Here is a 17,852-nt window from a genome sequence, read left to right as displayed (position 1 = left end):
CCTCTTTCTTATCCGGTTGCTATAGTTGGAGCCAACTCAACGGCAGGGGGTGAAGAGCCAAGGGATCGCCATCTCTCCAAGGGAAGTAGCAGGTCACCCACCAGAATACAGCTCGACCACATTAGCCCTTCAGCAGGAAATGTCTGAGGTGGAAACATTTGAACTGAGAGCGCCGTAATACAAAAGTTCTCTCTCAACTGGGAAGCAGAAAGTCTCATCAGCACACGTTCAAGAAGCCAGTGGAGTTACTTCACGCCGTCCGTTCCTGAAGGATTTATTTGACAAGTAACACCAAGAAGATGATCATAGGGGAAACAAGAGACCTTGTCACTTACGAAGAGTCTACTGAAAACGCATTTCAAGATGGCTGTGGGCAGCTGTTCTGAAGATAAATCGGACTAAATTAGAGAGGGAAATCAAAGGACTCTAAGAGTCTTCAATTGATTTGGTTGCTCAATTATTTTGCTCATTCTTTGGTAGAGAGAAAAAAAATCAAATCGACGACTAAAAATCTAGAGCATTTTCGGAATATAGTAAATAAGGCAAGTTGTATTTTTCTTCTTCAAAATAAACCAAAGCAGAGAAAATAACAGAGAAGCTAGGGGAAAATCTATTAAAATCCTAATTCAAGTAAACAGCTGCTAAACTTGGGGGTGGTTTTGAATAATTGAGAGCATATAAGAAAGGAAAGATATTTTCACTTTGATGGCCACAACACAGTTTTCTCTGAGAGGTACAGGGAAATGATGAAAACCACGGGGAAGGGGGGAGGGGGGAGGGCACTTATGGGACACGGTAGGGCTCCGTGAGAAACCAGGGATGTGACTCATACAAGATGTCTTTTAGGGTTCAGCTTATAGATGAAGCAATAAAAAAGAAAAACAAGAAAATGTTGCTGAGTCGATGCCAATTTATTGCGTGTCAGAGAACAATGCTGCTGAGAGCTTTTAGACATCAGTGGGGTTTGTTTGTTTGTTTGTTTTGTAGGTGTGTGTGTGTTTCAAGGGGATCACTAGGTCTTTCTTTCAAGATGCCTCTGGGTGCATGTGAACCTCTTACCAAGGGCATTAACTATCTGCACCATCTCAGGACCCCATAAGGACCCCTGGTGATACCGTGGGCCAGGCATTAGCCCTCTAAGTGCAAGGTCCTAAGTTCAAACCCACCAGCCACTCTGTAGGAGAAAAATGAGGCTGTCCATTCCTGGAAAGGTTTACCATCTCAGGAGCTCTATACAAAATCAGTATGAGACAGAATCAACTATATGATGGTGGGTTAGGAACCCCATTGAGAAAACAAAGATTGCTCAATTATGATTGAAAAACAATATGTTTACCAACACTAGAACAATAAATAAAGGTTGTAGAATACTTATCAGAAGCCAGGAAGAAAGGGAAAGAAGGGAGAGGGAATAAATGGTAGGTGCGCTAACATCCATTTCAAAAAAGATAGGCAAATCGAGAGCGACTCTTCAAAGCCAAGGGATGTTTTTAAGATGGTGTGGTTACTCTGAATATTACTGAATAAATTGGTAAACACGAGACATTATGCATTTGTCAAAACCCATAGGAATGTGTAACACCAAGAGTAAACCCTAGTATAAACTGTGCACTTTAGTTAATAATAGGGCCTCTGTACAGTGTCAGTTGTTGCTAGGTGCTGCGGAGCCTGTTCGGACTCATGATGACCTTATGCACGAGAAGGAAGCACTGCCTGTTCCCGCACCATCCACATGACTGATGCGAAATCTGAGCCCACTGTTTCAGCCACCGGATCAACACGTTTCGTTGAGGGTCGTTCTTTTCCCCCCTGACCCTCCACCAAGCACGGCGTCCTTCTCTCTCCTAATAACGTGCCACAGACACGCTCACCTGCCTTGTTTCTCAGAAGCATTCTGGCTGTTCCTGTAAGATCTATTTGTTTGTTCTCTCAGCAGTCTATTGTGCTCTCAAGACTCTTAACCAATACCCTCATTAAAATGCATCCATTCTTCTGCGGTCATCCTGGTTTATTGTCCATGAAAAACTATGGTTTGGGTCAGGCACACCTTAGTCCTCAAGGTGATAGCTCTGCTCTCGAACACTTTAAAGGGATTCTGTACAACAGATTTGCCCAGCGCATGATGTCATTGGATTTCCTGACTGCTCCTTCCAGGAATGCGGAGTGTGCATTCAAGCAAAATGAAATCCTTGGCAACTTCAGTCTTTTCTCCATTCGTCATGTTGCTGTCGATTGGCCCAGTTGTGCGGACTCTTGTTTTCTCTACAAAGAGTTGTAATTCATTCACACCGAAGGCTGCAGTCCTTGATCTTCATCAGCAAGTGCTTCAAGTCCTCTTCAATTTCAGCAAGTAAGATTGTGTTATCTGTATATTACAGGTTGTTAATAAGCCTTCCTGCAATCCTGAGGCTGAGTTCTTTATAAAGTCTGGCATCAGAATTTTTGCTCACCATACAGATGGAATAAATACGGTGTGTTAGACAGGGTTCTCTAGAGAAACAAAACCAGAATGCTAATAATTATATATATATATATATATTTATATATATATATATATATATTAATACAGATAGATAGATATTGAACATCAGAAATAAACAGTTAATTAAATTATAAAGCGGTACAAATGGCTCAGTGCAACTCACTCCCGTGAGACAGTTGTGAGACACTGGCAGTCCTTCAAATCTTGAGGGCCGCCGGGTAGTCCTCTGTAGAGCAATTCAGGCTCTTCGGGCACAGGTAGCAAACAACAAGGCAGGTCACCAACAGTCAGCCAGATGACAGGGTCCGACAGTCCCCAGCTCAAGAGATGTAAATTTCAATGGTGTGGCAAAACAGGTCTTGAAGGAACCTCAAATTACAGCGACACAGTCCACAGGATTGGTGTCCCACAGGTAGTGTAGCTTGCAAATTGAGGCACAGAACAAGCAAGGCAGCCGCACACTGGTCCGATGATCAAAGCACAAGAGACAAGAAAGGCGAGGCTTCCTGAGCCATTTATGTCTCCGCCCTTCAATTAATCCCACATGTGTTTATCAGCCAGGTTGGCACAATAAACTAACTACCTCATATGGTGAAAAGACACAACCATGACGCAAACCTTCCTTGACTTTAACCCATGCAGTATTCTCTTGTTCTGCTCGAACAACTGCTTGTTGGTCCCTGGACAAGTTTTGCATGAACAAAATTAAGTGTTCGGGAAGTCTCGTTCTTTCCCATGGTGTCCATAGTCTGTTATGGCCCACACTGTCAAATACCTTTGTGGAGTCAACAAAACACAAGTCAACATCTTTCTGATATTCTCTGCTTTGAGCCAAGATCCATCTACCATCAGCAATGATATCACTTAGTCCACGACCTCTTCTGAATCTGACAGCTCCCTGTTAATCTGCCACAACTGTTGTATAATGCACACTAGAAAATTTTTGCTTGCATGTGGTATTAGTTATATTGTTCAATAATTTCTGGATTATTGTGGGTCACCTTTCTCTGAAATGTGCATAAATATGGATCTCTTCCCATTAATTTTTTTTACATAGGCAAATGAATGCTTCCAGTGCTTCATAAGTTTATTGAAACATTTCAATTGGTGTTTCATCAATTACTGGCACCCTAGTTTTCTCTAAAGCTTTCAGTGCAAAAAAGCCTTCAGATTGGACTTTTTCCATCAACACTACTGGTTCTTGATTACGTGCTTCCTCTCAAAATGGCTGAATATCAACCAATTCCTTTTGATACAGTGCCTGCACCTTCCTTCCATCTTCTTCCGATACTTTCTGCATCAGTCAATATTTTGCCCATGGACTCCTTCAATATTTCAGCTCAAGGCTTGGCTTCTCTCTTCAATTCTTTCCACTGTAGATAAGCTAGAATGTTGTCCTTTTGGGATTTCTAACTTCAGGTCTTCGAACATTTCATAATAATACTCAAGTTTCTCTCTTCGAGCTGCCCTTTGACATTTTCTGTCAGTTCGTCACCAATTTTATTTTTCTTTATCAAATTCATGAGCAAGTCTTAAAGAATCTCTTCTGACATCCACTTTTGGTCTTTGCCTTCCTGTCTTTTTAATGATGTTTTGCTGTTATTAGCACATCAAATAATAATATCACAATAATGCAAAGTGAGAAATAAAATGCAAGGGGTAGTTAAATGGTGACTCTAAGTACTTTATGCACTATTTTTCTGTCAACCTAAAAAACTAAAGTCTATTCATTAAAAAGAAAGACTATATTTGACATGCTATTTATAGTTATAAAAGAACTAAAAATAGTAATACAAAAATAACTTGGGACAATAGGGAAGCTAAATCCTGATCCATCCTAGCAGAATGTCAATATTCCATATCCATAGTTGGCAGATCAAGAAGTATTAATGTAAGTATATAATTGAGAGACACATTATATAACCAGCAATGGAAAATAAAATATAAATAATTAATAATAGACTGAAAGTAAGGAGCAATGGAGTGGGGAGGTAGATTTTTTTCTCATTATAAACTTTACTGAACTATTTGGATGTTTTAACTATGTGGATTATTACTTAGATTAAAAATAAGTATCAAAACTTTATAATAATCTAAGCTATGACATCTTTGCCTCAATACAGAAAATAATGTAATGGGCGTGTTTCCTGTGCTTCCTCAGTTTATTGTAGTCTTATAATTGGTATTCCAAAAGTCCCGTAAGCATTTTTTCCCATAATGCCCTTAGCAGTTTGGACCTTTTCCTTCAGTCTCGCTGGTGTGTGATCAGATGCTACCTCTGACGTGGCTAAATATCAGCCAATTCTTTTGGTACAAGGACTCTGTGCATTACTTCAACCTTCTTTCTTTTCTTTTCATAGAAATTGGTGTTCCATCTTCTTTTGATGCTTCCTATATCCCCCCATCTGTCATCCATACACTCCTTCTACCTCACAACTTGAGGTTGACATTTTTCCATCAGTTCTTTCAGTTGGACACTTTTTACTATCTAAATATCTTATTAACTTTTTTTCTGGACAACTTCTCATGACTTTTTATGACCCTTAAAATTTGACAAAGCTCAAGTCATTGTTTTTACTCTCAATATTAAAAGAAGCTAATGAGTGGAAGTGAGCAGAAAATACATGAACTTTTTTTTAATATACAAAGGGATTGTAAACTGTATCCACCTAGAATTACTTGCTGTCATATTTTAACTACTGTGCAAATAAACATTTTTAAATTTAATACTTCTAATTTACTCTTGTTCTTTGAGGGAAATAAAAGAACCCCCAAAGGCCCGTGTCTCTTTGGCTCAATAAAAATTAGTTTGTCTGCCTGATGCTTCCTTTGGCTTCTAACAGGCACATTACAATACGATCACGTGTAATCGTGCTGGTTTCGGGTAGGGTTCCCTGGAACCAGGTGCTGAGGCTAAGTTTGGGGCACCAGTATTTATGAAGGAGCAATGACTGTGCATGGGCAGGGAAGGAAGCAGAAGTGGGCAAAAGGAGATGACCGGGAGCATCTGGCAGGTGACATACCTTAGTGTGTGAGGCCGAGTTGTGGAGTGAAACAAATCCAGTGACACTCATACATGTTTAGGAGCGTGCTTTCTATCAAAAGAAGGCATGCCAGCCCAGCCCAGTCCGACTCAAACCCACAAGCCCAGTGAAAGCCGGGGTCCTTCTCAGACTCACGTGGTGCAGGCTGGCGATGCAGAAAAGGGAAACAGAAGCAAGAGCACAAGCCGGTGCAGTGCAGAGTTGTGCAGATGCAAGGGTGGCAGAAACATGGCAAGAGGATCACAGCTCTCAGGGTTGGGCACCCACAAGAGGCCACCCCTCGAGCCAGGCAGAGTGCCAGCAGGCAGGAAGGCAGAGAGGCAGAGGAGGAGAGAGCAGTTTTCAGAGTCCCCTGCTCATTTACGAAAGGCCCCATCCCAGGGAGGTGTCATCAAGCGATCGCTTGATTGACAGGTTTGACTCCACCCCTAGCCAGGAGTGTCTAGTTGACATAAAAGCCATTCAGCTACCAAACTTAGTAATGCAGAAGCAACCAAGTCCCCGGACTGGGAAGGGGCAGGCAGGGAGTGCTTGAGCAAGGATGCCGCTTCAAGTCAGCCCACACTGAACAGACCCCCTTCCCTCTTCAGTTGTTGATGCAGGCTGCTCCCAGAAGGGCATGGTCTTGGGCACAGTGACTCTCTGCAATGGAGTTGGACCCTGCAGGGGCTGTCAACTGGGGATCACCTGTGGATCCCCTTCTCCACAGCTGTATTAATCCTTCCTTGGAGGAGGGTCTAAGGGGTGCATCTCTCTGTCTATGACACAATAGGTCTGTGGTATGTCACGGCAATCAACACCTGATGAAAAGCAGGTCTCCTCATAGGGAAACATGTGGGTAAGTGGTGCCATGCTCTGCAGCCACTGTGGGAATGGATTTGAAGGCTGCCACAGCTACCTGAGAGACTCAAAGACTACTTGAAGATTGCCAGCCTTCCTTGGACTTAGAATCGGGCTCCTGCCAACTCCCCTTGGCTTCTGTCTCCATGGGCTTTGCATCTTGACACTCTGTGTAGCTTCATCTGGTCGACTGTTAGACATATTGGACTGTTAGACAGGACTCGGACGTAGGACTGCCTGCAAGAACCTCCACAGAACTGTCGTAGAAAGGTGCAGGCTAACAGGCTGGTCCCCTGGCACTCTTCCCCACAGCGCCCACTGATTGGGACCAGAACCTCAGACACACATAACACCCAAGACAGACCAAGTCAGGGAATTCAACAAAGACAAGGCTAGTCCCCCGTCAGGCGCAAGTGCTCCAGTGACCATGAAGATCCTGCTTTTTCTCAGGAGAAGACGTCATTAGATTCCCGTGAGGATCACCCAACCCCTGTGCATCCGAGGTGGCCATGCAGCCCAGATCTGGGCAATCAGTTGATTTGTATGTCGTGATTTGATGAGGACTGGGAGATTTGACCTGGCCAGGGCAATAAAACTCTGCTGAAAGGTTTCCATCAGAAACCACTGAACGTCTTTCTTACTATGGAACATGCCATGTGTAAGACCATTTTCGACAATAATTTGGAAATGTCTGACATTTCAGTTACAAAAGTCCATCATATCTTGTTTCTTTGGGCTTCTACTTCAATCTTACCTCAGTTCAAGAATGGGTTGTTCTAATAATGCAGCACTGTATGATACTCACCTTCCCGACACAATCGCTGAAGACAAAAAGGCGCGCGTAAGTAAATATGGTGAAGAAAGTTGATGGTCTGCAAGTAAGGTGACCAGACGTCCCGCTTTGGGTGGGACAGTCCCAATTTTTAACAATTTTTCCCACATCCCGTGGCGTTTTTAAAAAGTCCCGATTTTTGGAAAGAATGCACAACTAGGGTATATGGTTTTCGGCTGCCATGTGGCTATTTCACCAGGATTGGAGTTTTATCAATGGTGTCCCGCTTTACCTATGTTAAAACTTATCTACAACGCTTTCAGTTAAACAAGCGGCCATCTAGCAGGGAAGCCACGAAGCCCACATGGAAGAAGCACACCAGCCTGAGGTGTTAATGCATCATGAGCTGTCGACAGGAAGAGGTATCAGAAATTCAAAAATAAGCAACCAAGTCAAAGTGGCATGGATGTAGTGGAGACCCAAAACTCACCTGTAAGGTAATTGGACAGTCCCGCTCAGAAGGGCCACACAGAGGGATGAAAAATCCAGGGTGTGGCAAGGCACTGATGAACCACGTCACTATCCTCTAGTTCTTTAATATTTCCTGCCCTTACTATTAAGGCTTATGTTTTACCTCAATATTGTTAGACCTGTGTATGATCATTTGTATATTTAAGATTGCTCAGTACATGAAAGCCAAGATAGATAATCCTTCAGAAACAGTAGCAGGAGTAATGGTTCCATGGAGATACAGGAAGAGTGGCGGAGGTGGGGGGCGGGGGGGATAGGGAGCTGATAGCATCGATGAATGTATAACTCCACCCAATGGGATCAAACAACAGAATTGTATGTGAATGGATATACTGGACTGTGTAAGATATGGCCAAAAAAAACTATTATAGGGAAAAATATAATAAGGGCTTCTGGGGAGTGGGAATAAAAGTGAGCTGATATCAAGGCGTTCAAGAAGAAAGAAAATATTTTGAAACTGATTGTGGTAGCCATTGTACAATACTGTTTGATGCGATTGAACTATGGATTGTTATGATATCTGTAAGAGCTCCCCATAAAATTATTTTTTAAATTGTAAATAAAATCTCATTTGTGCCCACGAAGAGCCTGGCTAATACAAGTGCCCCTCACAACCTCCTTACTAAGTGCTAGTCCGATGGATTTGATGAGGGACACAACACTCTCCTTGGTGCTGTTGATAGTTACCCTGAGGTCAGCTCTGGCTACGGGCACGCTTATGTCAACAGAAGGAAATATTGGCCATCCTGTCCCAGCTTCCTGGTCATTGGGATGTGCTGGTCCACTGCTGTGGTCTCCCTCTATAAACCCACACTTTAATCAGCCCTGCGGTGCTGTAGTGGGCCTTAGCATTCACAGATATGCATTGTCTACCTCAGGGATTCTCACACCTGACAGCATACTAGAATCAGCTGAGAAACTTTCCTGGATTCCTGGGCCCCAACCTGGGTCTTCAGCACCAGAAGTTCCATGTACATCTTGAATACAACATGGATGACTTAACTCTCTGCCAGTTTCAAAACCACTGATCCACATAATGCCAAGTAATTGTTTTATTATGTTTAATAAATTGGCCAGCTGGAATTCGGTCATGGACATGTCTCCTCTTGTGTTTTGTTTGGATCACATTTTCTGCAGATCCGGTCCTTAAGTTCAAGATGCAGATGTATAACCCTCAGACAGAATCAACAGCAGCCCTGGTGGGAGAACATCTGAGTTTAAACTAGAAGGGGGCGGATCACAAAGCTAAGAAGCCGAAGTGCCAGGGTCCCTCACTTGAACTTGTAAGTGCTCCCCTGCCATAAGCTCCTGTAAAATTGGCAAGAGGGAGATCTTTTAGCTGCAGATGGTGTCTCTTTCGACGTCCACTTCTTCCTAGTCATATTTCCCCTTGTGCTGGGTCGCATGGGGGTGGCCATGGGTATTTTCAGACTATGACTGGGAGAAAGTTAATGGGGATATGCGTAGGTTTGTTGTAGTGGGATATTATGTCATTCACAATCTCTTGCACATAGTCTGTTGCTGTTAGCTGTCATTGCGTGATCTCCGACTCGTGATGATCTTGTGGATAGCAGAACAAAAGCTTGCTTGATCCCGCAAGATTTTCTTGATCTTTAGTATGTTTGAGTCCATTGCTGTGATGAGTCTAGCTGATTGATGTCCCCTTCTGGTAACTGGTCTCTCCTGACGACATGTTCAAACTATGTGAGCTGACCTGAAGTCTCACCATCCTTGTTTCAAAGGACTATTCTGGCTGAATATCCTCCAAGCCTCCTTTGCTCATTCCTTTGGCTGTTCATGGTAGATTCCGCATCCTTCCCCAACACCCCAGTTCCGATGCACCATTTACTCTGGTTAGTCACTGCTAACGGTTCTGGTACAAAAACAGTTTCTAATAATCCTATAATCTACAATACCAGTACATTACATCTTGTTAAACGAAGGTGCAGCGCCCAACACAAGTCTCATTCATTTTGCCAATTCAAAGGCTATTTACAAGTCATCACTACGCAATATAATAGGAAAGGAGCTTGAGACAGGTCTTCCCCAAGTTGGCAACGATCCTAACATGGACCTCACAAAGTTAATCACAAGCTTCCAACTCAAAGGAAGCGTCCCAAGTCTCATATTTGGTTTTGTTTTTAAGGTTGAACATCAAATTTTATCCGGAACCTTTTATCCAATCTTCAGATTATTGACATGGAAAATCAATGGCAACATTCTCCTGACCATATCGCTCTTCAACAATCCCTTGTCCATCTACTGTCTCAAAAAAAAAAAAAAATTCAAACCAGTAGAAAACTCATTCATATATTACCTAATATAAAATTTCATGTTAAAAATTTAACCAACTTTATACCAGAAACTATTAACAGAGGCACTTCAATCACATCCTTAAAATATGGAGAAAGGCAGGTTTTAAAAATTATCTTAACCCACAGTAGCCTTCTCCCTTTTTTCTTTTTATAAGATACACTCATTTACCAAAATAAAGACTATTAGGGCGCATTGTTGTCAACCTACAAAGATGAAAGCTGATGGCAGCTTTTGCCTAGCTAAACTTCATGTCACCAAACCTGTATCTCTTATACCAAGCATGGTTTGCGAAACAAAAATTGCGTTTCCCATTTGATTCTGGTAACATAGATGCAATGTAAGATGTGCCACTGAAGCCTTTGGGGATGCTGAAGTGTTACAGTCATTGGCATTAATTACATTCACAATGTTGAGCATCTCGGCCCCAAAATAAAACCTTATAATCTGCCATGACAGATTTCTCTTTCTTTTTTTCTCTCTTTCTAAACTCTCTATAGAAAGTGCAATAAAATCATTGTATACGAAGATCAATCAAATAGTCCGAGGTGTGTCAGATAACTAGTTAATATTACTTTAAGTTCTCTTCCTGGATTTTGCTCTCTTTCCAAAATTTGCCAGCTTTTAAGTATTCTGTTGTTGCGGTCGCTTAGCTTATAATTCCAAATTAATAATCTATTTTTTAACTACAACTTGGATTCATTTTCATAAAAATAAGACTAATCCAAAGGAGGGAAGCACAGACCAGAATCTCAAATGCTCAGAGAATCCAGACTTTCTGGAGCCATGAAGGCTGAATGAGCCCCTGAAACGATGGCTGTCAGACGGTCTTGAAACTTTGAAGTCTTCTTTAAATCCAACAATAGCTTAGCTCGGGGGTCGGCCCCCTTGAGAGAAGGCGAGCCCCTCCTGTCCCTCACAACAACTTAAAAATTATTCTAGAGCCATACATATATATTTTTACAAACAAACGAAATGACCATTATCTCAATGATACCTTCAATTTTTAAAAATCATTTTACCGGGGGCTCGTACAAGTCTTATCACAATCCATCCATCCATCCATTGTGTCAAGCACATTTGTACATTTGTTGCCCTCGTCATTCTCAAAACATTTGCTTTCTACTAGAGCCCTTGGCATCAGCTCCTCATTTCCCCCTCCCTTCCCGGTCTGCCCTACCTCATGAACCCTTGATAATTTATAAATTATTTTGTCATATCTTACACTGTCCGGTGTCTCCCTTCACCCACTTTTCTGTTGTCCATCCCACAGGGAGGAGGTTATATGTAGATCCTTGTTATCGGTTCCCTCTTTCCACCCCTCCCTCCCTCCCTCCCAGTAGATACCTTCAATTTTTAAAAAATTTTTACTTCAGAGACACCTGGATGTACCGCAAGAGTCGCATATGGCTCGTGAGTTGAAGTTTGCCGGCCCCTGGTCTGGCTCAACCAGTAAAAACGGTGTGCCTGGAGAATGATGCTGCTCTAAAAACTGTCTGTCGGGGGACAAAGGGGCAGCAGCTACTCAGACAGACAGCTAGGAACCTCAGAGGGCCATCCGGAGTTTCTAGGAATGAGGAGGAAACATCCCAACAAGGAGGGTGGGAACAGCTGCGCAGAATGGGATCAGCGTTCCTGAACCGTCCCTGCAGAAATGGCTGCAGCGCTGTGTCTTGCTGTATCTATTCCTAGCACATCGACAAAGCGCCCCAGAACTGCACACACGTTGAGCCACAGGCTGGCCCCGGGCTTGCCCCTGCGCCCTGTCCTGCCCTCAGGAGTGAAGTGGCAGAGCCCAACAGAGCACCCATTTACAACTGGCCAAGTCGCCTGAAAACCTGGTCTGCTTGCTATTAAGTCAGCGAGCGTGCAGTTGTTGGCGTGTAATGATGCTGAAACACTACCTCTGTGGCCAGACCGAGAAATAATACACAGACTGAAGGGTTTGAACTCTTCCAGTGTTTTGGAGAAAGCCAGTCTTGTCAATGCAGAAGAAATTCCGAGGGAGGGTATCTCGTGGCTGGGGAGGAATGTTATATAAACAGCAAATGATGATGAACCGGGCTAGATGCAAGATGATTTCTCTAGCTCCCTCCTTAGGAAATATTTTTTTTTTAAATTTATTTATTTATTTATTTTTTATTTCTCCTTAGGAAATATTATAAAAAATCACTGTCATGGGCGAAGACGACTACATAGACCCCGCTAACAGAGCCGGTCTGGCCGACCCAGGCGACCCCCGGAATCCGTCTGTTCCTTTTCAGCAAAAGCATCACCCGTACGTGGTTTCACATCGAGGGTGCAAACAGCATATGGAAGGCATTGCCTGCTTCCTTTATTGCAAACACACCCAGGTCCGCAGGCACGGCAGATCTAACTCCCAGGCTCAGCCCCGTAAGGGAGGAATCCATGGTGCATGGGTTTGGTGCAGAGAACAAACAGAAATAACCTAAGGCGGAGAGAGAACTGGGGGGGGGGGGGCAGCCTTTGTACTCCCACCCCCCACCCCCCACCATTCCCATTCAATTTATCTCTTTTCTTAAACAATTTTTATTGTAAATTAGGTGGGGGTTCGTATTTCAGATCATCAACTTTGTATTCAGTAGTTTAAACTACTAAGCCACCCCTGCCATCCTCAGTAGTTTATCTTGAGTTCTCTTCTCCCTGGGATGGACTACAAGTTAGCAGCCATCAATGGTCAGCTCGCTGCTCTATCTCCCATCTCTGTGCTCTTTTTAGACACGTTTACTTTATTCCCTCCATCACTTTCTTTGGAAGGCTATTTACCATCCGGAACTTAGAAGCTGTTCATTCAGAATTCTCTGCTCTGCCGAAGTAGGAGAGTCAGGAATAAGATGGGGACCTGGATAACTGCCTCCTTTGCAGGAGACAAGAAGAACGTGATGGTGCCTGGCTGTCTTCACTGAACATTTTGATCAAAGATTCCCTACAAGAATACCTATCAAAGGGCGGGGCAGAGATAGTGCAGTACAGAATTTCAAAATCTCATGGAATCCAGATTTTCTGGATATTATATATACATGTATGTATGTATGTATATACACATACACATCAATGTTAAGCAAACTCTGGGTTCCAATATAGAACTGATTGCTTTGATATCTTTGCTCCTGGGTTTTTGAGTTCTTTAAAATCATGAATCTTCAAGTGCTAGCCAGAAAACTCTTTTTGAGGGATCAATGTTCCATACAGAACCCTGGTGACACCAACAGTTAAGTACTCAGCTGATAACCCAAAGGTTGACTGTTTGAACCCACCCAGTGGCTTCATGGGAGATGGTGACGATGTGCTTCTAGAAAAGTTGTCATCAAGAAAACCCCAGGGGTCAGTTCTACTCTGCCACTGGTGGATGCATCAGCAGTGTTCCCGAGAGCACAATTTGGGGAATTGCTGCTCTAGACAAAAATGAGATCGCAAAATGAAAAATGCATTCCATGTCATACAAACTAAAGCAATTGTATGGCACGCCGATAGAAACTTATTTTTATTCTTGTGCCTTCGTCTCCTAGAGCAGCAATAACAAAATACCTCAAGCAGGTGCGTGGCCGAACAGAAATCGACTGGCTCCAAGTTCTGGAAGCTAGAAGTCTAAGTTCAGGGCTCACACTTTAGGGGAAGAACCTTGCTGGTCTCTCAGCCTCTGGTGGCCCGAGCTTTTCTCGACACTCCTTGGCTGTGCAGAGATCCTGGGGCGCTGTCTTCACCTCCTGTGTGGCCATATCTGCGTCTGTCCCTTGCTCTTACAGACCCCTACTCAGAAGAAAGATGGTTCTCTCACTCCTTTCTAAGCGTCACTTAAAACTCGTATGGCTGGAAAGGAGGTGGATGAAGGTAGACTGAGACCAACAGCAGGATGGCGCAGGCCCAGGCCGTGTTTCATTCTGTGTACGTGCGGTCGCTATGCATCGGCACTGACTTGACTGCGCCTAACGCCAAGGCAAATGTGGTTCCCTGGTGGTGCCCTGCGTTAAGCACTGGGCTGCTAACTGCAAGGTCAACAGTTCAAACTGACCAGCCTCTCTGCTCAAGAAAGAGGAGGCCATCTGCTCCCAAAGAGCTTCAGTGTCTGAAATCCTAAAGAGCCATTCATGCTATCCTTTAGGGCCACCAGGAGTCACACTCCATTTGACGGCAGTGGGTTTGCGTTAGCTTGGGCAAGACACAGGTATTTGCTTGCTTAATGTTCTGCTGTGATGTTCCGGTTTTACTAAGAGGGTGAGAAAAGCCATACGAGCATCCAGTTCAGCGAGCTGCTTCAGTATCTTTCACTACCCTTTGAGATTCCCCAGTGCCTTTTTGAAAACTGTGGCTGTCCTGGGGCTACTCAGAAATGAGTCATGGTCATTTATATCGAAGCCTTCTAGGGTGTGCCCTTCTGTTTACCTTTGCTCTCCTTCGCGCTAATCAAATGCAGGAGAGCTTTTAGGAAAAAAATCCGCTTGGAGTCAGAATGCTTAGAGATGATAAACAGATTTTCCCTGTGTGTGAAACAAGAGAGCAGAGAGCTAAAAGGTGAGTCACTCGCAAAGGTTCAGCCATGCTGCCGAGCGTGACATTTTCGTAACATCTAATTAAATGTATATATTAATATATAGATTGATAACTATGAAAGTAAAGAATAAATTTTTTTCCCTGAAATTAAAAATTCAGGCATTATAGGGTTAAATTTGAAATTCGCTTTCCTTTCAGATTTTAAAACTGGGGGTTCAAAATATCTAGGACTTGTTCAGCTGTACAGGGTCTCCGAGGCCTTTTACTGCTTGGGTATTTGCCAAGTGTCAAAGGGTATTAGACGGGGTTGCCTAGAGGAACAAATTCAGGACATTCATATGTGCATAAGAGAGAGCTTTATATCAAAGAACAACTGTATATTGAGAAAACACGCCAGCCCAGTCTAGATCAAGCCCATAAGTCTGATATTAGCCCATATGTCTGACACTAGTCCAGACTCACACAGCACATGCAAGGATGCGGAATGCAGGAAGCGCACACAGGCCTGTGGTGAAGAGTCATGTGGATCCAATGATGGTAGAAGCATCCAGAGCTGACTTGGGTCTCCCCATGGAGACTCTCCAGCTCTCTGAGTGTGGCTCTTCAACAGGCAGGTGAAGCAGAGAGTGTGCCCCTCATCCAGGGAAAAGAGAGGAAATTCCCAGAATCCTTATAAGAAGGCCGTGCCCACAGGGAGGCATCATTAGGCTGTGACTTGATTGACAGGCTAGACTCCACCCCTATATTTATTTATCAAGTTGACATGAAAGTATGTTACCACCTCATAAAGAGGCTAGAGTCTCAGAAGCTGGGCCATCTCCTCACCTTGAATGGGCAGTGAGCACCTGCAATGTGTCTTTTTTCAGTGGGACAGGTGGGGAACTTTTCTATGGATAGGCATTGGGGCTTTGAACTGGTTCATTCTGCTGAGAAAGTGCATTCCCACTGCGGCTGGAACCTCCACTTTAACAAGGGCTCAATTAGGATCATCAGGGTACCCACACCCACTGAGAGTGATTCCATTTGGACTCAGAGTGACCTGAAGGTAGAATAGAACTGCTGGTGTGGCTTTCTGAGACGGCAATCTTTCCTGGAGCAGACAGCCTCCTCTCTCTCCGAGGAGCAGCTGATAGATTCAATCACGGGTCTTTCCCCCACTCAGAGGAAAGAAGAGTGAGGAAAATGAAAAGACACGTGGAAACAATCAGTCAAATGGACTAATGAACGACCTACACATCAGTCTTCCCAACCCTGAGATCAGAAAGATTAGATGGTGCCCAACAATGCTACCAATGGCTATAGAAGGGATCATATAAAAAGGTCCTGTTTAAAGAGCTCTTAAGAAGGAACGGCTCAGGCCCAACTGGTTTCCAGGGACGGTGGCTTGCAGGGTCCACCACGGAGCCAGAGCAGATGCTGGAAGGACAGACACAGGTTGTGGAGAGTCATCACCCTGAATACGGCCTCACAGACGATGTTGGGAGGAGAGTGGAACATGAGAAGATGAATGCAGAGAAGCCATCCAAACAGAAGGTGGACCTCCAGTCTTTGCCAGCCGTGCCTACCTGGATCAGACAGTGGTGCCCATCTTACTGCAGGGGCTTGCTGTGCTCGCAAAGGAGAGGCCGCCAAACGCTATTGAATTTCTAGCATCATATCTTTTAAAAAAACAAGCACAGTTTGAAGATCAAAATTGACTTATTGGGAAGAACAGAAAAAGTGGTTGCTACCAGAGGTTTACATGATTAAGAGGCACTTTAGGTTGTCATGATCCCCCCACCTCTATTTTTTTTTTTTAAATAGAAGAACCTAGAGGACCAGACAACGTAAATCTGGAATTGCACAAGAGAACATATTCACCTTGTTTGGATTGAATCACAAGGCGTATTTAATGAGCATATTTTGTGCAATCTTTTTCTCAGATTGTCTTTAACTTTTGTCTTTAAAATCACCAAAATAAGTAGTTAAAATGTCGTTATTTATTTAAAAATAAAAAGTCCTGTTTAGAGAGTGGAAAAGAACTCAAAATCATGAAAACGTCCGGCTCCCTGGTCAGCTAAGAGGCTAGTGGAATTCCCAAAGGGGACGGCCCTTGGCCACTCTTCAGGTCTGGAACAGAACTTGCTCCGTGTCAGAATAAGCCACCCTTTGAAATGAAAAAGGGCAGCCTTCACTCGAAGCTCAGAAGGTGAGGAAGGAAGCAGGAACCCCAGGGAGGAGGCTGGTGAAGTGAGTGGGGCATGGAAGCCATGGCAGTGGAAGAGTTAAAACAAAATGTATATAAATCGTTGAATATAAAACTTACATTCTGCTCGGTAAACCTTCACCTAACTCACATTTAATGCCACATGGAACCGTTATAAAATCATAGAGAACAGTTTCATTGTCCCCCAAATACCCCAGGCTCCACCTAACCATCCCCCTCGCCCGCCCCTTCCCCCTGGCCACCCCTGACTGATCTTTGCACGACCTCAACAGTTCTGCCTCTTCCAGAATGTCTAACAGATGAACTCAAAATCTGCTGTCTTTTCTGTCTGGCTTCTTTCACTTAGCAATAGGCTTTTAAGCGTCCCTGCCCCTGCCCCCCCTCCCCCGCCCGTGTCTTTTCGTGGCTTGAGGCCTGTGTTGCTTTTTTCTTCATTGAAAGTATTGTACCTCCCTTGTGTTCCCCAAATAGAAGATCCACAGCACAAAGAGAAAGGGCTTCTCAAACTGGAACACACATTTTCTACCCAATTAAGTATTTTTATAGCATCGAACACCCAGGTCAGACTTAGAAGATTAAAACAAGGTTTCTGGCAACAACACGCACTGGCTTCAAAGGCCGGCTGGAGAAAGGCAGCTAACTGCCTGCCAGTCTAGAGACTCCTGCCTTTGGCACACAAGACACCAAGGATGGGCGCAGATGGTTCTAGGATTGGGCCTGTCACTAGTTAGCACAGGAAGTACAACCCTGAGAAGAGCTGCTGAAGGTGAAGGGGACATTTGCAGCCTTGTAGACGCTCAGGTAAGGAGGGCCCAGCCTGCCTTACCCACATCTCTTTGCAACTTCGCAAAGATTTGAGCAATAAAAGTATTGAGCCAAAATCCACAGTCGCCAACCAAATGCCCGAATTACCATGGAACAACATTGTGTTCCCAGAGAGAGGAGACAGAGCAAAACCTGCTTCTCTTGTAACACCCGGCCCTGTGCCAGCACGTCTCATCCCAAAGCTGGTGCCAGCCTGGCGTTGCTGTGCACATCCCTCATGTTGCAGACAAGGGGTCTGGTTCCCTCTGTACCCAGAACAGAAGGATTTGGGGGTGGGGGGAAGGTGGAGAGAGAAATTAAGTTTGGGATCTTGAGATAGGAGGGCCA

The 17,852-nt window shown here is 44.0% G+C and overlaps 1 pseudogene; it reads left to right on the top strand.

Moving 5' to 3' along the window:
* Window positions 1-13,856: 13,856 nt before the first annotated feature.
* Window positions 13,857-16,191, top strand: LOC101640778 (annotated as a pseudogene).
* The last annotated feature ends 1,661 nt before the right edge of the window (window positions 16,192-17,852 follow it).

Source organism: Echinops telfairi, unplaced genomic scaffold, assembly GCF_000313985.2.
Source record: "Echinops telfairi isolate 266 unplaced genomic scaffold, ASM31398v2 ScPeMD7_3;HRSCAF=10, whole genome shotgun sequence".
Lineage (NCBI taxonomy): Eukaryota > Metazoa > Chordata > Mammalia > Afrosoricida > Tenrecidae > Echinops > Echinops telfairi.
The sequence above is the reverse complement of the archived record's forward strand: the minus strand, read 5'-3'. Positions and strand labels throughout refer to the sequence as shown.